The 7,737-nt window shown below is 30.1% G+C and overlaps 2 long non-coding RNA genes across 2 annotated transcripts; both read right to left on the bottom strand.

Moving 5' to 3' along the window:
• Positions 1-1,116: 1,116 nt before the first annotated feature.
• LOC139907563 (uncharacterized) lies at positions 1,117-3,482 on the bottom strand. The gene is made up of 3 exons (XR_011784268.1): positions 2,014-3,482; positions 1,822-1,961; positions 1,117-1,759 (listed from the first exon to the last, which is right to left on the bottom strand). It is a non-coding gene; the product is annotated as an uncharacterized lncRNA (long non-coding RNA).
• Positions 3,483-5,601: 2,119 nt separating this feature from the next.
• Positions 5,602-7,714, bottom strand: LOC139905337 (uncharacterized). Its single transcript, XR_011780000.1, has 2 exons — positions 7,184-7,714; positions 5,602-7,121 (listed from the first exon to the last, which is right to left on the bottom strand). It is a non-coding gene; the product is annotated as an uncharacterized lncRNA (long non-coding RNA).
• Between the last annotated feature and the right edge of the window lie 23 nt (positions 7,715-7,737).

Genomic DNA, 7,737 nt, shown 5'->3' with positions numbered 1-7,737 from the left:
ACAAATCATGAATCTCCAAGTTACAGCTCTTTCCGGACAACTATTCATTTGAAAATATTGTGGATAGAAAACGACAATTTTTTGTGTTCTCTGACTGTCCTCATTTGGTCAAATTATTTCGAAATCATTTATTTGATTCAAGATACATTTTCAATGATTTGGATAGTAATTCTGCAAGTTTGACTAAAGAGGACATCCAAAACCTTCTTGAACAAGGTTGTGGGGAGTTGAAGATAACCTTCTAAGTGACTAAAGAATCCCATCTTGAATGTAATGGAAATTCAAGATAAATAGTTAGAACTGCAGCGCAGCTTTGATCTAACACAAAGCATTTTTATTCATCTATAGGCACAAGAAAAAATCTCAGTGTAGAATCATTCAAATAGTTAATGATTGGCTTACATACAGATACTTCATTATTATTAATATGCAAATTAATGTTAGTCTGTTTAAATAATTAGTTCTGAAATTGATTAATTTATTATTCTATGAAGTTTCAAGCAAGGATATCGTCAAGCTTCATAACAATCGAAATAAGTATTGGAAAAGATTTACTTTTATAGATATTAATATCAATATTTGTTAAATATTTTTGCTTTTCATACTTTTTGGCATGGCCCTAGGTTTACCATTTTGAACTATAAATGAATTTTAGTTATATTTATTTACGTAATTTGTGTTGCCTTACAATGGATTAAGTCTGTATTTTAAAATTATTACTTTACAATTACAGAGTGTTATGTGCCTCAACAGTGACGTCATTAAATGTTCCTTTCTGCTCTTGATAATGACAAAAACACAAGCGTAGAATTTCCTTGCTGCCTCACCTTTATATAAAGTTGATAATATTGTACAGAAAAACGCGTGCAAGGAGAAGGGGGGGGGGGATACATATGGTATTACTGTTTAAAATACTGATGTGATTATCATCTGTCTGCTTTATTATGATTTTTGAGGGTATAACGAAAGTATTTATTAGCAAAATGTTTAATGAAGATATACTACGTATAATTGACTTAGTAGTTTTTATAACGTCACACTCCATGAAATTGTAATTCATTATGAACCTTATTCTCAGAATAATAGTTAATGAAACGACAAAGTAGAGTATTTGAAATATATTTGAAGTTCCAAGTTCAAAAAAGAAGGCTTTAATTAAATATAATCTACATAATAAAAAATATACAATCATACATATATGTTAAATATACAAAATTAAACAATTGGAATCATATAATTAATAACAATAAATTATATATACAGAATATTGAAATAATAGATTGATCCAAATAATATCTTGTTGTTCTGACACCGGAATCCAGTTAAAGATGTCATAACTTTAGGTCGCAAAACACCAGCGAGACGTGGAGTTTAATCAAAAAAGATAATCACCCCTCTTCTTCATGTGGAAGTTGCTATATACAATTGTGCACAGAATAGATACATCTCTACCGATGAGATCTAACTAATTATTAATGATAAAGTTAATGTCAAAATAAAAAATTAGACAATAAATATACTAATCAAAAAAATGTTAGAAATAAGTCCATCTTAAAGATTTAGAGCAAAACCTAATTATGTAGTAATGTCCGGCGATATTACCCCTTATTAAGAACATCAAAAAAGATATTTTCCCCGTTATTTATGCTTATATAACAACATACTATTATCATGAAGGATACACACAATTGTTAATTATTTCTGCCTTTTATGAGTTTTCTGAACACTATTTCTTGAAACCTATCAACCATAGCTAAGCCTTAAGTGATAAAAAAGTAATATTTATTGACTATGTAATATTGGAAAACCTAATGATCATACCCAAGTCTTTAAGCGAAGAAACTAGTCTCAGACAAACTAGTTGCAACCCATCCAAAGCTACTACCCCCGTTGTTGTGACCATTTCAGCAGTTGTTTTTGCCATTTAATGAGTTGTGTATCATAATCCTTGATATGTTTAGCTAAAATAGAATCATATTTTATGGTTAGCTTTTAAAAAAATTGAATACTTACTGTGAGATAGTACAAAATTCAGAGTTCCATTTCGATATTAGTAAATAATTTTTACTGATAACTTGATCGTCATTTGGTGAGGATGACTCAAAACATTTTTATATGTATTTCTATAAATGACATCAGTACCAACATCCTCCATTAATTTAATGATGGTTCCTCGGGAAGGGATAGGTTTACCCGTATATTTCTCCATAAATTTTTTGAACGTAGATGATTAGCAATGGATAAGGTTATATTACATGCAATAAGCATCTTTGTGAGATCAGAGTTAAAGTCTGACTTGATGTATTCATCATTAACTTGATTTTTTTAGATGAATATCCATGCTCTTGATATGAGATGAGGATAATGAGTGGCGTGTAATTCTAGACAGGGGACTAAAGGCACATTTATATCGACAAATACGACAAACCATCTGTTTCTCATCCGGTAAGTATTTTCCAAATTCCTGGGCCTCCATTTTCAGAAATCCATACAGAAGGCGACGTTATTTTAGGCATTTTATTCAGTTCTCTATCGACTATCACCATGTAATATTATATTAATATTGAATAATAAAGGCGGGAATGATAACGTTCTTGATTGATAGAAGAACATGTATATTATTTAATCAATGATGCCATAAGTATTTCTTCTCTTCTCCTCCCACGCTTTTCAATTATTACCAAAATTATCACCCTTACCTTTATATACGTTTCTTCTATTCGTCCTCTTTTCTTTTCTTCTCAAAACGTGAAAACATAAAATGAACCTTAGACATACGTCATAGCCGATAAACAAACAATTACATGGAATTTAAAACTCAGAGAGAGGAGGTGGGAATTCCCAATCGAAATAATTAAATTACTCCGTTCCTATCGAATAAATCAGGATTTATAGAGCAAAGAGAGAAAAGAAAGCCTATTTCCATGAATCAAAGTCAGAATTTGGAATTTTTACTCAACTTTTTAAGGTGGTTGCTCCCATGGAAAGCATCACCTTCATCTGCCAAAACAGGACTTGCCAATGAGACGTTTATGATTGCGATACATACAACAGCAGGTATTATACAGCTCTCTGAGTACTAGTTTGGCCGTAAGTATATCTGTTTAGGCAATATAACCTGAGATCAATTAGAACTACATTTCGGGCAATACAAACAGTTTTCATGGGCTGATTATTAATAAGCTGCCGACAATTTGTTGAGGTGAAGAAAACTCATACAATTAATAAATTCTTCTAAACAGTGCTTATTTGAAATTTTTTATATTATGAAGAAAGAAAATGATTCTTTTTAAAAAGAAATAAATGAGATTAAATCAATTCTAGATCTTAAGAGGTGATCTTAAAAAATCGTCAGATTTTCTTTCTTTAACAACATTGAATGCAAATCATCTGCATGTTCTTATATTTTCTTCACCTCAAGCAAAAAATATTTTACTAACTTCTTCAATCCCTCGAAAGTTATTTGTATACTTATTTATTGATTTATTAAGGATTGGAGAATGTTCTATTCCTTTAGATTTAAAATGCAGAAGCAATACTAATTTTAAAGACTATGCTGCCCAAGCTACTTTTAAATTTCAGTGGAAAAAAATTAAATAATGAAGCCGACAATCATTACATAACAATACATGCTATGAAAGTTTTGAAATACATTTAATCCTAAAAATTGTTTGCTTCAAGCAATCCTTGTACAGTTGGTATTTGAAATTCTATATGTTTTCTATACACTTAAAAACATTTACTATATGTTAAGAGTAGAATTAAACTGAAGGATTATTGACATTAATGATTCATGATCACTATATGTAATTATGTTCCACTTCATCAGAATAACTTTATCTTTAATTCTGAGTGATGAAGAAACACGATCTATCTTTAGATTCAATTTCAAACAGTCTCCAAGGAGTCTATCTTCTATTTGATGAAGAAAGCTTATGATAATTGATAGCCGTCCTAAACAAATGACAGACAGTACAAATGAGTAATTTCAATAAATATGACTGACGATAATTGGGTCTTGAATTGATGATGACAAGGATAAGGAGTTAACACAAAACAAGCCTTCCATTTCACTTCCCTAATGGGTTTAAGTGAAATCAAACAGTCTTTTTCGTTCTTCGCTGAAGTCCACTATGGGAGAGTGATCCTCTGGAATGCTTCATTAGGACGAGGAAGATCCTGAATGGGTTGGGGTGGTCTCTGGTAAAATGATTGTGGTAAAAAGGTTGAGGTAATATCGTTTTGTCCATTATCATGAATATAATATCATCATGAAGCAATATGATTGTGATTAATTTCATTGAAAGACAATATTATCGTGTCCAAATGGATACAGTAATTCCATGTGTATATGCACTTCTTTCAAAAAAAAAAAAAAAAAAAACTGTGAGTGAGACATACAGTAGATTTCAGGATCGATTAATGAAGAACACATTTTGAGTTACAATTAATCCTATCAGTGGATTAGCTGATTTTGAACTAAACACTATATCTATAACTAAGGATGTTTTCCCTTTGTCTAAAGTTGTTGGACATTTTTTTCATTTGGTTCAGTGTTTGTGGAGGCAAGTTCAAAAGTCAGGGCTACGACAAATTTATATTGAAAACGATAATGTACTAACTAAAATAAAGAGTTTTATTGCTTTACCTTTTCTACCTCCTGATAGAATTATAAATACTTCAGAGATCTTCACAGAAACATTTCCTGAGGATTTCAGTCATTGGCGATTATTTTAAAAATAATTAAATCGATAGATATATGGAAAGATCAAGAAGAGAGCCAAGATATTCGCCAGCTTTATGGAATAGGAATAAAAGAACGGAAGAAAGTTTACCTAGAAAAAATAACTCCTTAGACTCTGCGCATTTCTCGAAAACGTCATTAAGGAAAATGGATTACAAGAAGTTGTCTTCCAACAAATTATATCAGTATCAGTTTCTTTGCCCCCAAAAAAAAAAAAAAAAAATATCTATATTATATAAAGATAAATGATGCACTAAATAATTTAATTCAAAATATAAATAACTTGCCTATTCTTGATTTTTTAGGTGGTTGCGCGATAAATATAAAAATAAATGTATAATTTAAAAATTGAATTTGTTTTAACTTATTTTAATATTTGCTACCATAAAAGTAGAAGGTAAATATCCCGAGTCGTCACCTACAATGGGGAGGTAGCTACGCGGAAGAAAGTAAATGGAAAGATGGAGGACTAAACGAATAAAATGTGTATCATTATTGGCGAGATCCCACTAAATACTAAAAAGGTAAAGATGAGTACGTAAAAGATGATATATATTGTACAAGTATTATAAATACAAGTTGTAAATAATACCAATATGCTACGATAACATTTATCTAAGTCAAAATAGATTACATCTGACCTATCAGCTATTTGTGATTAATATTAGACATTCAACCCTTAAATGTTTTTTGTTTCACACATGAAACAAACCAACCAAACCCCTATTTTATATAATATTCAACAAGAATGTGTCAAACTATTACAACTATGTTGGTATGTGTGAGTAGATATTCGTATGATATTGATGTTGTCATCAGCATACGTGCTAAATAGTTATAAAGTCAATAAAAAAAACTTTTTAAGTTTAAAGCATTTTTTATATATAAATTATAATTCAGATTAAGTGTGACTATTTATTTTATTCTATAATTAGTAACTTCTATTAAACCAATGAACATAATAGTCAATTAAAGAAAATCATCATTTAGCTCACTAATTTAACTATCATCCACGAATAATAAAGATTTTTCATAAAGTTACTAAATTATAAAAAAAATTCCACTAAGATCATTCCATCTAGGTCTTTCACAGGTCCAATGTTATGAATTAAAGGTTCAATGTCATCACTTGGGCAACGAAAATGATCGGAATTGCACATCCTTTTTTAAAGATCCTACAACAAGAGGATTCATAGAACGAAAAGTTTTAATGCCATCCCGCACAATATGTTTTGTAAATTCATTCCTCCAAAGAAGTTTATAGAGTTATGACGAAATTCGATCAGAACCTCAGTTTCTCCTTCCAGACTTCTCTAACTTGATTTTTAACACCGCTCTGGTGGGCGATGAGTGATGACGTCAAATAATGACGTAATTTATTTCATAATACTTAATATATGAAAATGTCACTAAAGCTAGTTTTTTTTTTAATAATATATATTATTTTTTCTTTACACATTCTAAATAGGAACAAAAACAAAAGAACCGAGACCGATAACTTTTTTATAAGTTATAACATAAGATATTGATAAACAAAAATCCCTAGTTACCTTCTGACGTATAAATAAATGAATGAATCATAGGAAAAGCTACACCTAGCGAAGGAAAATACTGACCATACAATTTTTTTAGGCTAACGGTCGCGTTTCGTTACTTGGTTTAAAGCTTTACTATAGACCATGGGTGGCAACCTTTTCAAGAGCAGATCCATTTTTCAGAATCCACCAATTGTGGAGGGCTGCAACACAAAACCCTGATTTGGTATTTTTCGCTTTTATTTAAATTTAAAATAATAGCATTTACAACTAGGATATGAAACAATAAACATGCATCTATTTTATTTATAAATGACAGGAGATATTAACTGCATATTTTTATAATATTCATAGTTAGTGAGAAGCTTGATGTTGAATGTTTTTAGCCAAATGGTTAATGTTTGGTTCTATTCTTGATGTGCACAGACGCAAACTATGCAGCAGATAACTGTCAGTTAGATTGCTTCTCAGTTTGCTTTTCATGAGTTTCACTTTAGAAAACAGTTGCTTGCACACAGGTATCCGTACTTCCAAACATGCATTCAAATCTTCTGGCAAACCGCTTTAAATTACAGTAATCTGCCGCAGGTAGAGACTTATAAAAGTCGATTAGGTTCATTTCTTTGAAATTTTGTATGAGAATGTCATCCTCCTGCAGTGCGTTCAATTCATGCTGGAGCTGTACAGCTGCTGAGCTTATCTCACAGGTACAAGACAATGAGAAGACAGTCATCTCACTTCTGAGATTTATGAACTCTGTAAAATATAATATCATCACTACATCTCGGTCTTGTGCCCTTTCATAATGATCAGAAACCAAAAATATGTAGGTTTCATGTTTTCTTTGGAAGAAATTCGAAATATTAATATTTTTTGAGGAGGTATCAAATATTGCAAATATTACTGTTATAACCTGCTTCTTGATTCAATGGTTTTTATTTCTGTAACCTTCGATGAATCAATGATGAATAATTACTCTTTATTCCAATTGGCATTACGTTTTCTCTGGTAGTCCAAATATATCATGTCCACAACCTCATGAATACGGAAAATATCAAATCTATCTTTTTCAATGTCAAAATCATAAATTTATAAATAGTCATTTATCATAATCAAACTTATATTCAAATGTTTAAAATAATGTCAAAAAAATTATAAAAAAGGCTTTATGATGATATAAGCTTTAAACGATCTAAAAGTTCAGGCCAAGAAAATAATTGTTATTTTAACTTCAAATCAATACATTTTTGGTATAATGCGTATTTGTCAGTTATTTGACTAGTTAGCATTCTCCCCATTAATATTGAAAGATCAATGTAGGATATAATATTTCATATTATTCAAATGAAACTAACTACATAATCTTCTACACATGATTTGAAGTTGACATTTTATTTTTGAAGGACAAATTTATCAGTTTAAATTAGTATTTCAATATTTGTTTTAAAACTTACTTCA

The sequence above is a fragment of the Lepeophtheirus salmonis genome, chromosome 1, assembly GCF_016086655.4.
Source record: "Lepeophtheirus salmonis chromosome 1, UVic_Lsal_1.4, whole genome shotgun sequence".
In the NCBI taxonomy this organism is placed as follows: Eukaryota; Metazoa; Arthropoda; class Copepoda; order Siphonostomatoida; family Caligidae; genus Lepeophtheirus; species Lepeophtheirus salmonis.
Note: the sequence above shows the minus strand (reverse complement) of the source record. Positions and strands in the feature narration are given on the sequence as shown.